The following is a 19,196-nucleotide window of genomic DNA, read 5'->3' on the forward strand; positions in this document are numbered from 1 at the left end:
GATCGCCACCACACAGCCAGCAGGGAGAGCTCCTCCTGCCTGTTCTCCCCACCCTCTCGCTTTTCCCTCCCCCCATAAATCTCTCGCCTCCTCCCCCACCCTGGATGGTGCCTCTTTTCCCACCAGGGGCAACTCTGCCTCCTTTTCCTCCTCCTGCACCTCCTGAAGGAGGACTTTGCGCGAAAACGCGCATCAGCTTCGCTCTTTTTTGTCTTTTTTTCCAAGGAGCTCAGACAGCGGCCGGGCTGAGTTAACGACCTTCGCGAGCCTGATCCAGCCCGCAGGCTGTACTTTGCTGACCCCTGTGCTACAACAAAACTACTCAATGCAACATTCTCAGCATTCAAGCATCATGTCCAAACTATTTCACCTTACAACCTCACCGACACTTACAATAAATAGTTGAGCAATAGATTGTCAACCTACAAGGCAACAGAGCAATGTCAAACAGGATTTAGCAGACCGACAAGTTCTCGAATTATACACATTAAAGATTCCTTGTATTGTTTCCTGATCCTTCGAGTTCAGGTTCAGGACATTTTCCATAGTGTGTCATTAAGAACACTTTTTAGTCTGGAATATGCTACTTGTTAATATTGTTAGCAAGGCATAGAAAGCAAAAAAATTTACAATATTACATGACTGAAATTGCATTCTAGCAATAACCAACATTTTGCAGTTGAATTATATGTGGGGGGAATCTGGTTTAAGTGAAAATGGCCTCGTGCGCTGTGAAAATGGAGCTCAGTTGGCAAGGTGGTAAACTAAGATGACACAATAGAGAAATGGGTTAACAGTAAAAAGAATTTAACAACAACTACAGGTCTCCATGCAAATAAATAAATAAATAAATAAATACATGCAAATAAAATTACAGAAATGATTGTTCAAGCACTTTCTACAAAGCCGAGTTTCTCTTCTGCCTCTCCTTATATGTGATATCTAAATGACTAGTCACTAGTGGGCCGTAGAACAAAATGTTGCAATGCAGAGAGCTCCAACTAAACCAGTCATTCCATTACCATTCCCCTCCACTTCTCCATTTTAATAAACCTGCTGATACTTCCACTATTGTGCAAGGATGTTTTAGCTATACAGGCACTCAGATAATGAGTCAGTATCATGGCATACAATCTAGTGGACATTACAAGAATCACTTTGGATTGTAAAAAATAATAATTAAGAAGTTTATGCAATGTGCATACTATTACGACAATAAGATTGCTGGAGTTAAACTATTAAGTGCTTGCAATCTTTATTTCGATTCATGAGTTCTGGGTAACTACACTTAGTTCCAGGTAGATTAGTCTAATCACACTTTAGTTATTTCTGACATTTATATCTCACCCTTCAAGGGCCACTTGACATTCCCAAGACTACTTACAAAAGAGTAAATAATACAAATATTACAAAACATGAATTTATTTATTTATTTATTTATTTATTTATTTATTTGAAGAATATAGGACAGTCTAACACTCTACTCAATTACAAGTTATCACAGATTCAAATACTTAAAAGCTTTTAAAATTACACTGCTCATAAGGCAAAACAAGAAATCACTTTGAGAGGGGCTTCTAAACCTGCATAAAAGATAGGTCTAAACTCTAGGCACAGATCCTTGAGTGGTAAGAGTAGCGAGGGGGAAGCAAAAATGTGTTCTGAAATGATGATGCATTTTTTAAAATGGCTCCAGGAGGTAGGCTTATGATGCTTCTTGCAGTGATGTCTGAGGCACTGCCTAACAGGAGGCTATGAACACAAGTGCTATTCCACTGCTTCAATACTAACAATTTTGTTGTGTTTACCATAGCAAGAATCTGTAGGTGAGATTACGTAAATGTTGCAGTATTGCCTCTGCTCCACCAGCACAAGTATTTTCACAATCTCCCTTCTCCTCCTCCCTGACACTGCTCTGGGGGGAATCTCCCAACCCCACAGAGATGATGGGGGGTGTACCTGGGAGAAGGAGAGAAAGAAAGCGCCAGTTGCCCTAGTAGAACTTCTTGCACAGGCTCCCACTAGCAAAACTGTATAGTTGAATATGGTCCATTGTTTCCCGCAAACATTTGGTGCTGGGAAACTGCCATTCTCCTGGAGTGGAAGTATTTATGGAGAGGATGACATCTGGATTACACTCACTGAATTAGCATATGTATATCTGCAAAACAAACGCAACCCAGCATCTGTAAGATCCTAGAGAACTGCAACAAGTATGGATGAAGCATATACTATGCTTTGATAAATACAGCCTTAAAATTTATGAGAAGCATCTCTGTAGGGCAGGATTTTCAGAGCTTCTAATAATACTATTCATCTGTGCTCACAGAGGTCAGCAATGCTTTGTGTTGAGCCATAAACATAAGAATATTTTTTTCCATTGCCAGCTGTACCAAGGGAACTCATTAGTTCACAACCGTTTTCATTTTAAAACACTAATAAAAGTCCATTGGACCAAACTCAAACTTCTCATATGTGGACATACAACTCCCAGCACTTGCTGAATTTTGTTGCAATATCAAAATAATAATTGACGTCACGGGATGCAGTGGGGGAGGAAACCCACAAGATTAAGTTAAAAACAGACTTCACAATGTGATTCTCACAGTCCTCTCTTGGATCAGCCACTGTGGTTTGTTCGGAAACTACTTTAAGGGTCACATGCCAAAGCATTTACATTACAAAAAAAGTGCAAATCCACTTTCAGCCAAATGTTGTTATTGTGGGAACCAGCCTACACAGTCACACTGAGGATGTGAATCACGAAGCTCCTCTTGGGATCAGGAACTTCCCCCACTGGGACTTAAGACAGAAGTTGGAGGGTGCCTTGTGGGTCACCTAACCCAATCTCCTACTCATATCCAAAGTGAGAGCACTCCAAAACAGGTAGCAGGCTGTGGAGTGGGACAGAGATGTCATCATGACACCAAAGTGACTGCAGCTTACATAGGTGGGGCAGGGCAGGATGTCAGAGCTGAGTGGGTGCGTTGGCTGAGACAATCTGATACTCCCTTCGGTGCACCCATTCATCAACCTTGTTCTACCCTGCCACATCGCCATCCAGGCAAGTTGCAACATTGCCAGTATGAGGAGGGCAGCTCTGCCCCATCGCAAGGGTGCTACTGTCCCCATCAGATGGCCATCCAGCCTCTTCCTGAAGACCTCAAGTGAAGGAGGGCCCACCACTCCTCTAGGCAGTGTTCTTTTTCTTTTATCTTGGGACCCCAGATGTGGACTAGAACTCCTATACTTCCTAGTCAGTTTAGCCAATGATCAAAGATGATGAGAGTTGTTGATAAACCACCTCTTTTTATTAATTATTATTATTATTATTATTATTAGTTTTATACATTTCAATAATGTTACAATCAATTTAACATTTCAAAACTCGACTTCCTTCCCCCTCTTTCCACAGTTCCTTAAATTTATTTTTAATATTTTCTGCATATCCAAATTAACTTAATTTGCTCATTTATTCATCTACTTTAAATATATACTCTTATAAAACTGCAGGTTATTACAATAATCCTGCTAATATTCTTATCTGTTTACAGTGTATTTGTAAGTATTCAATAAGCCATTTCCATGTTGTAGTTTGTTAAGGGTTGCTGAGAATTGTACTACAATGAATCAGAATTCTCAGGATGTGGGTGTGAAATGTGCTGTCATTGATAAAAACACTGAAGACTATTGTGCTTCCTCCATGTTGATGAACCACCATTAATAAGCACTCTTAAAAAGAGAGATAAGATTCATCTGTCAAGATTTCTTCTTAACAAATCCATGCTGACTCCTGCTAATCACTCCACTAATAAGATGCTTACAAATTGACTCCTTTGTCATCTGTTCCTAGTATCTTCCTTGTTTTCAGAGACAAACTGACTGGTCTTAAGTTCCCTGGGATCACCTTTTCCTGAAGATTGAGACATCTGTCTGTCTCCAGCTCTGTAACACCTTATCTGCTTTCTAAGATTTCTCAAAAGGTTCTGATAGCAAGATATATTTTTTTTGTTCCCTAGGAAGTAATTCAGCAGACCTGAACTCAGTTAACGTAGCTAGTCATTTCCTGATGGATTCCCCATTAATCTTGAGCTGCAATCTTTACTTCCTTAGAATCATAGAATCATAGAATCATAGAGTTGGAAGAGACCACAAGGGCCATCGAGTCCAATCCCCTGCCAAGCAGGAAACACCATCAGAGCACTCCTGACATATGGTTGTCAAGCCTCTGCTTAAAGACCTCCAAAGAAGGAGACTCCACCACACTCCTTGGCAGCAAATTCCACTGTCGAACAGCTCTTACTGTCAGGAAGTTCTTCCTAATGTTTAGGTGGAATCTTCTTTCTTGTAGTTTGGATCCATTGCTCCGTGTCCGCTTCTCTGGAGCAGCAGAAAACAACCTTTCTCCCTCCTCTATGTGACATCCTTTTATATATTTGAACATGGCTATCGTATCACCCCTTAACCTCCTCTTCTCCAGGCTAAACATGCCCAGCTCTCTTAGCCGTTCCTCATAAGGCATCGTTTCCAGGCCTTTGACCATTTTGGTTGCCCTCCTCTGGACACGTTCCAGTTTGTCAGTGTCCTTCTTGAACTGTGGTGCCCAGAACTGGACACAGTACTCCAGGTGAGGTCTGACCAGAGCAGAATACAGTGGCACTATTACTTCCCTTGATCTAGATGCTATACTCCTATTGATGCAGCCCAGAATTGCATTGGCTTTTTTAGCTGCCGCGTCACACTGTTGGCTCATGTCAAGTTTGTGGTCAACCAAGACTCCTAGATCCTTTTCACATGTACTGCTCTCAAGCCAGGTGTCACCCATCTTGTATTTGTGCCTCTCATTCTTTTTGCCCAAGTGCAATACTTTACATTTCTCCCTGTTAAAATTCATCTTGTTTCTTTTGGCCCAGTTCTCTAATCTGTCAAGGTCGTTTTGAAGTGTGATCCTGTCCTCTGGGGTGTTAGCCACCCCTCCCAGTTTGGTGTCATCTGCAAATTTGATCAGGATGCCCTTGAGTCCATCATCCAAGTCGTTGATAAAGATGTTGAATAAGACCGGGCCCAAGACAGAACCCTGTGGCACCCCACTAGTCACTCTTCTCCAGGATGAAGAGGAACCATTGATGAGCACCCTTTGGGTTCAGTCAGTCAGCCAGTTACAAATCCACTGAGTGGTAGCATAGTCAAGACCACATTTTACCAGCTTCTTTACAAGGATATCGTGAGGCACCTTGTCAAATGCCTTGCTGAAATCAAGGTAGGCTACATCCACTGCGTTCCCTTCATCTACCAGGCTTGTAATTATGTCAAAAAATGAGATCAGGTTAGTCTGACATGACTTATTTTTCAGAAATCCATGCTGACTATTGGTGATCACAGCATTCCTTTCTAGGTGCTCACAGACTGTTTGCTTAATGATCTGCTCCAGAATCTTCCCTGGTATTGATGTCAGACTGACTGGGTGGTAATTATTTGGGTCCTCTCTTTTCCCCTTTTTGAAAATAGGGACAACATTTGCCCTCCTCCAGTCTGCCGGGACTTCACCCGTTCTCCAGGAATTCTCAAAGATGACTGCCAGTGGTTCTGAGATCACATCTGCCAGTTCTTTTAATACTCTTGGATGCAGTTCATCTGGCCCTGGAGACTTGAATACATCTAAACTAGCCAAGTATTCTTGTACTATCTCCTTAGTTATTCTGGGCTGTGTTTCCTTTGCTGAATCATTTGCTCCAAATTCTTCAGGTCGGGCATTGTTTTCTTTATCGGAGAAGACTGAGGCAAAGAAGGCATTGAGGAGTTCAGCCCTTTCTGTGTCCCGTTTGCATCTCACCATCTTCTCCTCTGAGTGACCCCACTGTTTCTTTGTTCTTCCTTTTGCTACGAACATACCCATAAAAGCCTTTTTTGTTGCTTTTAACCTCTCTAGCAAGCCTGAGTTCATTCTGTGCTTTAGCTTTTCTGACTTTGTGTCTACACGTGCTGGCTATTTGTTTGAATTCCTCTTTGGTGGTTTCCCCCCTTTTCCATTTTTTGTACACATCCTTTTTAAATCTTAACTCAGTTAAAAGTTCTTTAGATAGCCACCCTGGCTTCTTTAGGCACCTTCCATGTTTCCGTCTCATTGGTATTGCCTGACGTTGTGCTTTTACTATCTCCCTCTTAACAAACTCCCAGCCATCATGAACTCCCTTTCCTTTTAGTATTACTGTCCATGGGATCTCACCCAGCACTTCCCTAAGTTTTATGAAGTCAGCTTTCTTAAAATCAAGAAATTGAGTCCTAGTATGCTTGGCTGCTCCTTTCTGCTGTATAGTAAACTTCAGAAGAGCATGATCACTCGCGCCTAATGATCCTTCCACTTCTACCCCACTAACCAGGTCATCAACATTGGTTAGGACCAGATCTAAAATGGCTGTTCCTCTTGTTGCTTCTCCCACTTTCTGGACAATGAAGTTGTCTGCAAGGCCAGTGAGGAATCTGTTTGACCTTATGCTCTTGGCTGAGTTTGACATCCAACAAATATCCGGGTAATTGAAGTCCCCCATTACTACTATCTCCCTTCCTTTTGCATGCTTGGCCATCTGTTCCAGGAAGGCATCATCTATGTCCTCCGTTTGGCTTGGGGATCTATAGTAAACTCCCACAATGAGGTCACTGTTATTCTTCTCTCCCTTAATTTTGACCCAAATGCTCTCACTTTGGCTTTGAGGTTCTAAATCTTGGATCTCTTCACAGGTATACACATCCCTGACATATAACGCCACTCCTCCTCCTTTCTTGTCTGGTCTGTTTCTCTGAAATACATTGTATCCCCCCATTATTACATTCCAATCGTGGGACTTATCCCACCAGGTTTCAGTGATGCCTATTATGTCATATTTAGTTTGCTGTACCAAGAGCTCAAGCTCATCTTGTTTATTTCCCATGCTTTGTGCATTAGTGTACAGACATTGAAGTCCATTAATCATTCCCCCGTGTCTCTTATTTAATGATTTTTTTCCTCCCACCACTAGGTCTGTGTGCTGTTTGCTCCATTTGGTCTATGACATTTGGATGATCATCTTCATCAATTGATAGACTCCTACCTTCAGGAGCACTGTCTCCCTCCCCCACATTAGTCAGTTTAAAGCCCTCTTGATGAGGTTTCTGAGATTTTTGGCAAAAACATTTCTCCCAACCGTTGTGAGGTGCAGCCCATCGCTTGCCAGAAGTCCATCTTCAAGAAACTGCAGTCCGTGATCTAAGAATCCAAACCGTTCCTGTTTACACCATTTGCGAAGCCAGCTGTTCACTTCCACTATTTTCCCCTCTCTCCCTGGGCCACGTCGTTCAACTGGGAGGACAGATGAGATGACAATTTGTGCATTTAATTGCTTCAATTTCCTGCCCAGAGCCTCGTAGTCTCTTTTGATCTTCTGGAGGCTATTGCTTGCAGTGTCATTGGTTCCCACATGAACCAAGAGGAAGGGGTATTTGTCAGTGGGTTTTATGATTCCTTGCAGTCGTTCAGTTACATCTTGGATCTTAGCCCCGGGGAGACAGCACACTTCCCGAGACATCTTGTCAGGCCCACAGATCACTGCTTCTGTTCCCCTCAGTAGGGAATCCCCTATCACCACTACACGCCTCTTCTTAGGTTTGGTCGGGGTTCTTCCGTGAGCTGCCCGTTCCAAGGTCGCCTGCACATTCCCTGAGGACTGACTTTGCTGCTCGTCTTCATATACCTGATCGACTGTAATGAGGGAGAGATCCTCAAATGGAGTCTGCTCATCGTCTTCCATGCTAGGGGAGAGGACCTCAAAGCGATTGTGTATTTCTAAACAATCAGAGTGAACCCTGGGCCTCCTACTTCTTTGAGTCACGTTTCTCCATATATCTGGCTCCTGTGTTGGTGAACTAGCCTCCTTCTCAGGGGAGTCCCCTGTCTCCTCCTTGGTGGAGACAGTGTGCTCTGTTGCTTCCAAGAAGAGCTCCAGCTCTCTAATTCTTTGGAGCGTAGCTACACGTTCCTCCAGTTGCTGGACTTTGTCTTTTAAGAGGGCAATCAACATGCAATTGCTGCAGGTAAAGCTGCCTGCAACCTTTGGCAAGATGGCAAACATTGCGCAGGAACCGCAGGCGACTGCAGCTGTTCCCTCCCCCTCCATCTTGAGAACGTGTCGTTGGGGGTGGCTACAGTGGTCCTCCATCATAAAAAGCGTGAAGACAGGAAAAATAACTCCCCCCACAAAAAACCTAGGTCTCCCCCAACAAACGTTTGAGACTAGCTCCCCTAAAAAAGATGGATCAAACTGGCTCTGATAAGCTCCTCCCACAGCTAATCACCTGCCTCAACAGAAACCCTGCCCCCTCTGACCTTTGCACAGGGAGAACAGCTAATCAGCCACAAAGAAACACACATACACACACACACACACACACACTCACACAAGAAAACCCTTTTTGCTCCTTCTTCAACTGCTGCCCTGCAGGCTCTGATAAGCTCCTCCCACAGCTAATCACCTGCCTCAACAGAAACCCTGCCCCCTCTGACCTTTGGACAGGGAGAACAGCTAATCAGCCACAAAGAAACACACATACACACACACACACAAGAAAACCCTTTTTGCTCCTTCTTCAACTGCTGCCCTGCAGGCTCTGATAAGCTCCTCCCACAGCTAATCACCTGCCTCAACAGAAACCCTGCCCCCTCTGACCTTTGGACAGGGAGAACAGCTAATCAGCCACAAAGAAACACACACACACACACACACACAAGAAAACCCTTTTTGCTCCTTCTTCAACTGCTGCCCTGCAGGCTCTGATAAGCTCCTCCCACAGCTAATCACCTGCCTCAACAGAAACCCTGCCCCCTCTGACCTTTGGACAGGGAGAACAGCTAATCAGCCACAAAGAAACACACACACACACACACACACACACACACACAAGAAAACCCTTTTTGCTCCTTCTTCAACCGCTGCCCTGCAGGCTCTTCCTTGCCAGTTGCACTACATATACAATGTTGCATAAGATGGCACAGAAATATTACATTTGCCTTGCAATTACTTGATCTCTTTTTTGCATCCTTTGGCAATAAGGATGAATGCTTAAGCCATTTCTGTAAATCAGTTTTGCAAATTGCCTTTTGAATTGGTCCTGAAAGCTCAGCTACCCATAGTCTGCACTGCAGTACTTGTCTTTATATTACATTCAGCATAACTGATACAAACCTGATGAGCTGAGAAGTGGGGGAAATCCTGGCTGTATTGCTGTACTGGATTTTCTGGCTAATTGGGAGCAGAACTATACTGAAGATGTTAGCATACTTTATGTTATCGTGAAAGCATGTGAAGTTCAAAACCTAAACAAAAGAAGCAAAGGACAGTACTGTACTTTAGTTCTTACAGAACATAAAAATATAAGAAGAATCCTGCTGGATCAAGCAAATGGACCATCTAGTCCAGGCATCCTGTTCTCACCCATGATAAGCCTGCAAGTAGGATCTGAGCACAACAGCACTCTCCTTTCCTGTGATTTTCATCAACTTGGAATTCAGAAGCATATACAGTGGTGCCCCGCAAGACGAATGCCTCACAAGACGGAAAACCCGCTAGACGAAAGGGTTTTCCGTTTTTGAGTTGCTTCGCAGGACGAATTTCCCTATGGGCTTGCTTCGCAAGACGAAAATGTCTTGCAAGTCTTGAGATTTTTTTCCGCTTCCCCTCCCTTTTTCTAAGCCGCTAAGCCGCTAATAGCCTTTTAGCAGCTAAGCCGCTAAGCCTTTAATAGCCGCTAAACCGCTAATAGCGCTAATCCGCTAAGCCGCTAATAGGGTTGCTTCGCAAGACGAAAAAACCGCTAGACGAAGACACTCGCGGAATGGATTAATTTCGTCTTGCGAGGCACCACTGTATACTCTCTCCGACTGTGAAGGCAGAATATACAGTAGTCAATGCAGCTAGTAGCTACATACTGTACAGCCTTACCATTATTTGGTTTAGTCATCTTTTAAGCCTCTTGATGACTCACACCCGTTTATTTTTGTGAAACTCCATAAAATACCCTACATCTAATAGGCCTAAGAATCACAACATTCTCAGGAATGAATTATGACAGCCCTAGCTAGCAAGAGATTGAAATGGCACACATGGCAGCACATTGATGCTATATAAAATGGTGTTACATTGGTCAGAAGAAATGTTGCCATTAAACACATTTCAGGTAACATCACATTTTCTTAATGCTAAGAACATCAAAGAGAACGAAGTTAAAAAAATATAGATTTTTCATTTGTGTGTGGTTTGTGATCAATGTTACATAATCAGCCAATGTGAGCTCATCTGATTTTGTTCCTAACATATTTTGTCAGTTCATCAAATGTGAAAGCAAAACGATCAATGCAACAAAAAGTCATTAACCTTTTGTCTATTTTTTTGGAGAGGTCATTAACAGAACTTTAGTGGGGTGGGAAATACAGAAATTCTGAATCATCTTGCATGTCATGCTTTTGGTCTAAAATTCCATTTTGAAAAACTGTTGCCAGATCACAAAACGTTGAAAAATTATCTTTAAAATGACGTAAAACATGTTAACTATATATATGAAAATGAAAAATAGATCTGTAGGTTGACGAATTCATGGAATTACTCAAACATGTCCTCTGTCACTCAGCTACAGCCCTTCACCTAAGAGAGGGGATGAGGAACCTGTGGCCTTTCAGACATTGTTTGGCTCTGTTTGACACCAGCATAAAATTAATGAATAATAATAATTTTATAAAGCTCTATTCAGCCTCTCCATGCTGGGTGTGTGGGGAAACAGTCCATGTTGAATTCTTTCCTGTCCATGCAGCTGTTCAAAGGCACAGAAACCTTGCCAGAAAAATAAAAAAGGTGGCAACCCTAACACTAGCTCATTGAATTTTTTTGCTTTAGCCTCATGTTCTTAACACCTCCACTCAACTAATCCAAGTTCACCACGAAAAAGTCATTGCTGGACTTGCTCCCAAACGCTACATGTCACCTTTCAGCAGCCAAGTTCCTTGCTTTCCACACTGAACTCTCTTTAGCAGAAGACAGGAATCATCAGCTGCTGCTTTGCATTATTGCTCAGACAAAATCCCTTGGCCAGAGGTCCGTTTCCACCTGGAACTACAGATCAGGGGCAGACTTTGGTCTTCCAAATTTTTGTGGCACCCTGTGCAAGGCCAAAATTTGGTGTCCCCTGCCTCTGGCATTCCATTCTGTTCAATTCACTATGCCATAGTTGCAATGCCCTGCAGCGCCCCCTAGGCTCAGCACCCAGTGCAGCAAAACCGGTTGTTGTTGTTGTTTAGTCGTGTCCGACTCTTCATGGCCCCATGGACCAGAACACACCAGGCACTTCTGTCTTCCACTGCCTCCCGCAGTTTGGTCAAACTCATGCTGGTGGCTTCGAGAACACTGTCCAACCATCTCGTCCTCTGTCGTCCCCTTCTCCTTGTGCCCTCCATCTTTCCCAACATCAGGGTCTTTTCCAGGGAGTCTTCTCTTCTCATGAGGTGGCCAAAGTATTGGATCCTCAGCTTCAGGATCTGTCCTTCCAGTGAGCACTCAGGGCTAATTTCCTTAAGAATGGATAGGTTTGATCTTCTTGCAGTCCATGGGACTCTCAAGTCTCCTCCAGCACCATAATTCAAAAGGCAGAACCAGTAGCACTGTCCTAAATCTGCCTCTGATTAATTGCTGGATTGTGTGCCTTCTGTATAGCATGCCCAGGTGCAAAAGGGAACTGTGCTCCTGCACCTTTAAATGCTGTGTAGAAGAGAGAATTCCAGCAGACATAGCATGCAGGACTATGCCTTTCCTCCACTTACCAAGTGTTGAGCCTCAGAAGGCGGATGTTTCAACAGAAATGTAGCTTGGCCCTGAGAGCCTTCCAGACATGACAGCCAGTTCCTATGCCATAATGCCTCCACGTAGAAAAGACCCCTTATGTTCATCTATGCTAGTTTTTAACAGGCAGCTGTTGTTGCTGCATTGTTTTTAGCATGGATAAGAGGCACCATAGGGAGTTTGCCTGTGGGAGAATGAAAGGTACAGTCTGAAGTGCAATGGAACTAAGATGCAAAAGCTTAGAGGGTCCCTGCACCTTTATCAGCAGGTGACACTTGCCATCTACAGATTCTGAAATCCTCTCTTCTGCACAACTCTTAAAAGTACAGGAGTCCTGCTCTCGTTTGCATCTGGCCACCTTAGAAGTTGCAAAGATAGGAAATCTATACTTTACGAATCTTGGCTGCAAAATGAGTTTTTGGCATGCTTTTTTTTTTTTTTGCTTTTGAAATTACAGCCTGATCCAACACAGATGTACTCAGAAGCCCTGCTGAATGCAACAGAACACAAAGCTGGTGTACGTGCTACCCTTGCCCAAAGCAGGATCCTTGTGGAGATTTCCTCACCTCCGAAAAAGCCGTAACATTCAGATGCTCTTACCTCATGTAACAAGTAGCTATGTCCTCACCGTATGTGCCTGACTGCTGTTGGCAACAGCGGACAATGTGAAGGGCTATTAAATGGCACCTTTGCAAGTGTGTTAGAGAAACTTGTTGGTGATGCCCTTTCCTGTTGCATCTGTGTGGTGATTTTCTATCTTGCTTCCCTAGAAACAGTAGATTGTAACCAAGCCATTTGCATGTCGGCAACATGCAACATATATATATATATATATATATATATATATATATATATATATATATAGGAGCTGAGAAAATCCTCTTCTAAAGGGTTTACAGAGTGCTCAGATTCCTGAAGATGATTGTCTAGAGGGATCGGCTGTTCCTTTTGGCTCACCTGGTTATTTTGATGTTGGGCATGATCCTGCGAATTCAACTCAGGCACGTCTGTTTCCTCCCCACCTGTCAAGTTTTTTTGTGATGTCATTACTTCCATTGGGGATCCAGGCTTTGGTTTTGTGGACCCCTCTGAAGCACCAGTCCTCATCTTACATAAGGGTGCAACAATAGAATTGCGAAATACCCGGGTTGGAAAAACTCCTCTGCTTGACAATCTGAATTTTAGCTTGTGAATCAGTGAGGGCAGTCTAGTAGAGGAAAAAGTTAACATACGGTAATTTTTTGGATTTGATTTGTTGTATTCAAGGGTTCAGTCCTAACTAAGTCAATCTCTGTAAGTCCAATGCCAAGTAAGTCTGATAAATGTCGTTTGGAACGCTGGGAACCTTTCCAGTTAGGAGTTTGATGTGGCCTTCCACAAATTCTCATGCAGATCTTTTTTGGTTGGACGATTAAATAAGAAGAGTTTGTTTTAAGAGCCTCTGCATGTTCTATGTCGAGCTTAGGGGTCTGCTCTGGTTGTCGCCAATCCACTTTGGTACTATGGTGTTCTGTTAATGCCTGCTTGTGATTAACTGATAAACTGTGGACCTCTTTGGATAACTGGGTTATTTGAGAGGCAATACCTCTAATTTGTTGGAAGATATGCTCAACCGTTCTTGCAATTAGAGTTAATTAGAGTTAATAGAGTCCCTACTTGTTATTCCTTCCTCTCTTAGCGGCACAGGATCAACATGCCCCATTGCTGGATCCAGTTCCTCACTCTCACCTTGAATACTCTCCCCACACTCACAATCATCTTCAAGGGGAGAAAACCGTTTTTTTGTTGGAACTATAAAAGCAGATTTGTTTAAAAAGTCCTCTATTTTAGATTGTTTGGAAACCGGTGAGAGAGCTACATCCTCTGGGTCCCTGTAGCATTTACTAGCAGGCATAGCGTCGCCGTGGGGAGTAAACTAGGAGAGGTTTCCCCAACCGAAAGAGAGAGAAAAGGCTTGCAATTTATTATTGGATAGCTGTGTATTCCAAGATGCCGTTTCTGAATAAATCAATCCCAGATTTTTAAACCTATTTACTTGGTTTATGATGTGTTCATCCAGGTGCCAAACATGCTTTTTAGGGCGCTTCCCAAATACAATGACCTGCGTCTTATCGTAGTTTATAGATAAAGCATTCCTTGTGCAATATGAACTTAATTTTGCAAGCAGCCATCTCAGGCCCACCTGTGCCTCATGAGAATTACAAAGCCATAAAGAATGGTGGTTGCTGCTGGTTACATCTGAAGAAGTTTCCTAAAAACTCAAACTAGGGATTTTAAGCCTTTATATATAGTCTGGCTGGAGCAGCAGCAGTTGTGGATGCAGGAAGGATCTTGGCTCAGTGGGACCGACTCCTTGCAAAGCCAATTTTCTCTCTCTTGGAACTAGTGCTGGATTGTGTATGTCGCTAACTGTCAAACTATCCCCCCGCTTCATGCAATCCAAGTATTCCAACAATTTTTCCAAATCCTCATTATGATCCCAAGTGCCTGTGTTGCCTTGGGACTTTTGTGTGAGTAGATAAATGTTCAACAACACATCCCTCTCCCATCTGTCTAGCAGGCTCCACATCTGTGGCTCTTGGAGAAAGAAACGGTTCCATGTCCACATGGTCCTTGGCCTCCCAACATTGCTTCCAAGGCTTACAGCACTTCATGCTGGCTTCAGATGTTGCATCTTTGGTCGACAGAAACAACATATATAGCACATTTAAAGAATCACTTATTTTCTCCCTTGCTTTTCTGTAAATGGTTGCAGCTTATAGAAGGGAAACTAGGAACAGTGTGTGACATTTGAGACTGCCTGGAAGGTGGGGGAAGAGATGAAACACCAAGAATAAAAACTAGGGGAAAAGGAGATCTAGTTGCTTTTGAGCCAATTTACAATTAATCAGCTTGTGATTTCTCCTTCTTCAGGATGGGTGCCGATCATGGGCTTATGCCAATAAATTTAAGGCCATTACACATTTTAAATTGCTCATTGACTAGTATTAAGGGATTGTCCTAACGGAAACGCAAAACAGATAGTAGCAAAACAAAAACAAAACATCTTGACAATTAGCCAGCTGGCCATCGAGGGGATATTTGCATATGGATTAACTTATGCCAAGAATTAAAAGAAAAAAATCAGAGCCCAAATGCTTTTATGCATCCGATTTGATTGTGCAAACTGCTTCCCCATGAACTAAGCCTGTATCACCATCACTAGTCCTGGGACTGCTAGCAGATGACATCAGTCAGCCTAACTCCAGGCCAGGGCCAGAAAGCAGAGTCTAGCAGTTTCAGGTGGGTTTGGGTGTCAAGCCCAGTTCAGAAGCTACAGTCTCTACAGTATATACAGCTTTAAGAAAATGAAATGGCTGGAAAATGAGAACTCAGCCTTACATTTCTGAAAACTGGCCTAAACGAAACCAGTCCAAGCTCCAGGGTCTTCTGGTTAAATGGCAATCCTTACTCCTCCCCGTCATACAACTCAAAGATGGGGGATAAGCCAGTGAGAGTACAAAAATGCTCCTGGGTGCCCTTATTTCAGCTCTGGCCATGAGAGAGGAGTATCTTTTGTATGCTGTAAAAGGGAATAGCAGCAAACTGCCTGTCTCTCTAGAGAGGCTGATATGGCTGTAAAAAGGAGGAATAAGCTCACTTACATGCAGGATCACTTACCCTTAGGACAGAAGCAGAGGTGGTCTTCTCTTATGGGTGAATTATTGATGGCATTTTTCCTTTCCTTGGATTTCCAACTGTGTTTGGATTCATTTCCTCTTCCTTCGCTCTGGGCTTTACAAGGCTGGTATTTATTATTATTATTATGAAAAATCTAGCACTAGTCACCTAGTTTGCAGCCCATTGTATTAATAATAAACTGGCAGAGAGTTCATTAATTGCTGGAACTACTTGTTCTTCCCAAAAGCTGTAAATTGTTTTGTTTTTTAAATCATAAAAGGACATAGCAGTCCAGGGAATAACTTGAACGTTAGGCACATGTCCCTTATTTTACTAAGATATCCTTGATCCTAGAACTTTACCCTTCACCAAACTGGTGACCTCCAGATGTCTTAGATTACACAACTCCTATCAGCCCTAGTTAGCATGGCCATGTCAACATCTGGAGAGCGCCTGGTTGGTGAAGCAAGTTCAGTGTTTCACCAAATATCATGGTTGTTTTGTATTTCAGATACTACAGCTTCAAAATACACCCTATTCTGGATATTTTGATCAGGCAAAATAAGATTTGGCAAGAGGATTGGTTGGGGGGGGGGGGATACAGACAATAAAGGATTAAATCCCATCTCTTGTTCCAAACCAAAACCATAGCTGAATCACTTGTATTGCTTTCAGTCCCACTGCTTGAAACATTTTAAATTTGTCCACATCATTGGGACTGCAATAAATTAGTTATAAATGTGTTTTGCAACAGCTGTCTGCTTTTAACTCTGTGAAATCCATAATCATCATCTGTTGCAAAGTGGATGGATGCATGGTTTGAGCCTGTTGTTGAAGGGCATACGGTGGCCAAGAGTTGTGGTCAAGAAGGCACTTAACCTGGACATTGCTTTTAAGAGTTTAAAATCATTTTTTAAAGAATGGTTGCAAAACCTGAAGTTTACTGTTGCTGAAATCCAAAGCTCTCACCTATCAGCCAGTATATCCCACTCAGAAATGGAGGTACAGAAAACCTGTATTGGCAGCTCTTCTCCCTGCTCCAACAATATGAAATGACAGAATGTGTCTTATTGTACTGGGCTGCTGGCACAGGGCTTATGTGAAACTGCAAGGATGCTGCTTTGCTTGGTCTGCTGCTCTCTGTAATTTTTTAAAACACATTTTTACATGTACGTCCTATTGGTGTGCATAGCTCTTGCCTATTTTATCTTCACAACAAGCCTATGAGGTAGGTTAGGCTGAGGTGGTGTGTGACTGTCCGAATATTATACAGTGAACTTTATGAATGCATTGGGATTTGGTCTCTCTGCCCTTAACTCAACACACAAACAGCTACGTGCACCGTCCCGAAATCATGCTTAATTAGTCTATACTCAAGAGAACTGTGTGCAAGCCAGGCTGCTAAGGTGTGCAATAAGTACAGTAAGTCCTGCACCAGCAGCTGGTATTTCTAGGAGGCTGGGGAAGAGATTGACCATCATTCTCCAATGAGTGGGCACATTGTCTCTCATTTACCCCTTTGATATAGGGAGAATGCAAATTCACACTGCTTTATCAAGTATAAACTGTTTTCTATCCTAGAACAATCAGCTCTGAAACATGCACATTTGAAGACCTTGTGATAGGTTTTAAGTTAATTATCTAAACCTGGTCACCTTGATCCAGTTATGCATATGTGTTGCGGGTCATGGCGTTCAAAAACGAGAGCATTGTTGAGTCAGGCACTGGCTCCATCTCTTTGGGACTGGTGGGCTGAGGAGGGAACTATAGGCAATTTAAGCCAAGGTGCTACGAACACCACAATCCAGGTGCTTCCAGGTTTAAAGAATCAACTGATTCCCCAAACCAACCTGTTCAAAAAATTCCCAGCTGTACTACACTCACTCAGACATGGAGGTTTGTTGCCAAGGGAGATACCACTGGCTGTAGACTTTCCATGGGTACCTGGAGGAAACTGCAAATAAAAAGGGACAGGTTTGTTTATGCACCCCTTCAGGGCCTGTCGAATTAAAAATCAGACAGCGGTGTTACTTAAACCTCTTCATTGCAGCAGCTGTCTCAAAGCTTTTCTTGAGCAAACTGAGCAATCTGTTACACATTTTTATTTTACTGAATTAGGCCATTGTGTGCATGATGTGTATGCTTTTTTCCCTGTGCATAGCCAAGAAGTAACATACAGATATAAATAAGAAATAACATGCAGATATAAATACCTCACTACAGACATTTTCTGTTTAACTATTAGCACTTTGAAGGCTTCTGACATGGCAAGAAGCAGGAGCTCACTGCCAAGAAAGCTTCTAATCACCACCATTTTCTTCATTATGCCAAACCCCACTTACAATGAAAATGTCACATCAGCTCTGGGCCCATTCTTGTTCTGTTTGTTTTCATAAGGCCAAAGTAACCTGCATTAGTTAGCAGGCGTTTGCATCTGATGGGAGCATTCGGTTGCCCTGTATGCATGAGATTTTCAAGATATTTTTTTCCCCTCAGTGCAAGCGCTCTACTTTTTCTGTAGGCTTACGTTTAAAAATTTGGTTCTCGGGGCGGGGGGGAACCCTCCAACTAAATAATTTGTGCGACATGTTGCTAAAAGACAAGCTGGGACACAATCCACTGGAGTTGCCCAAGGAAACGTTAAGTTCAGGAAAAGAAAGGAAGAAAATGGGCTTCGGTGAAGGGTGGAGTAAGGCTAAGGAAACTAACAATGCTGATTAGCAGATAAGCCATCATCCATCAAGGAACTTTTAAACTAAAGGTTGTCATATACTATGATAACTCACCTCTCTCCCCAGAAAAAAGGAATATAACATGCAGCTGCTTTGCAAGGCTGGCATCACTCACGTTCTCTCAGACACAGTCCTGATCCTGCAATATTGGTGCCAGGAGCGGGTCAGCAATAAATCACACGGAGCAAGTGAACTCTTTATTAGAAGAAACAAGGCTGCTCGGTAGTGCCAGGCCTAAGAAGCAGAGGTCTTGCTCCTATGACAGTTGGAACTGAAGGTTCCCAGCTTCCTACAGCTGCCTAAGCCTTCTTATCTCCCGTGTACTTCTCAAGCAATATGAGACTCTGCCGGTGCAGCTGTCTCTGCTCCTCCCACTTCACATCTCTCTCTTACGTACCTACTACATAGGATCTGACAACGGTACAACGTAAATGGATCCTTTGTGCCTTTACTGCAGCCAAAAGACTGGTATTAGTGCACTGGAAAGATAAATCTATGGCCCTCTTCAGTCAACAGATTGAAGATACGACAACACTTGCAACTTATGAACAGATTGCTTACAGTCGTAGACTCAACAGTTGAGAAGTATGATGATACAGTCGTACCTCGGATCTCAAACGTCTTGGCTCCCAAACAAATTGGATCCCAAACGATCAAAACCCGGAAGTGTTCAGGTTTTTTAACGTTCTTTTGGATGCCAAATGTCCAATGGGGCTTCTGCGGCCAGAAGCTGCGTTTTGGTTTCCGAACGTTTTGGAGGTCGAACTGACTTCCAGAACGGATTTCATTTTGTTTGACTTCCAAGGTATGACTATATTTGGAATGTGATTATTTTTAAAAGAAGTAGGTTATAAATAACCATATATGTATTGGGATGATAATAACACTTGTATAACCATATACTAGACAAACATATATGGAATTGCATTTGTTTGTGATATAATAA

The 19,196-nt window shown here is 42.8% G+C and overlaps 1 long non-coding RNA gene across 1 annotated transcript; it reads right to left on the minus strand.

Annotated features, from left to right (window-relative positions):
- Positions 1–1,478: 1,478 nt before the first annotated feature.
- Positions 1,479–19,142, minus strand: LOC308458398. The gene is made up of 6 exons (XR_013977359.1): positions 18,305–19,142; positions 17,403–17,472; positions 16,488–16,552; positions 15,519–15,642; positions 9,216–9,346; positions 1,479–2,161 (listed from the first exon to the last, which is right to left on the minus strand). It is a non-coding gene; the product is annotated as an uncharacterized lncRNA (long non-coding RNA).
- Positions 19,143–19,196: the final 54 nt, after the last annotated feature.

The sequence above is a fragment of the Podarcis pityusensis genome (assembly GCF_964106645.2).
Source record: "Podarcis pityusensis genome assembly, chromosome: 11".
Lineage (NCBI taxonomy): Eukaryota > Metazoa > Chordata > Lepidosauria > Squamata > Lacertidae > Podarcis > Podarcis pityusensis.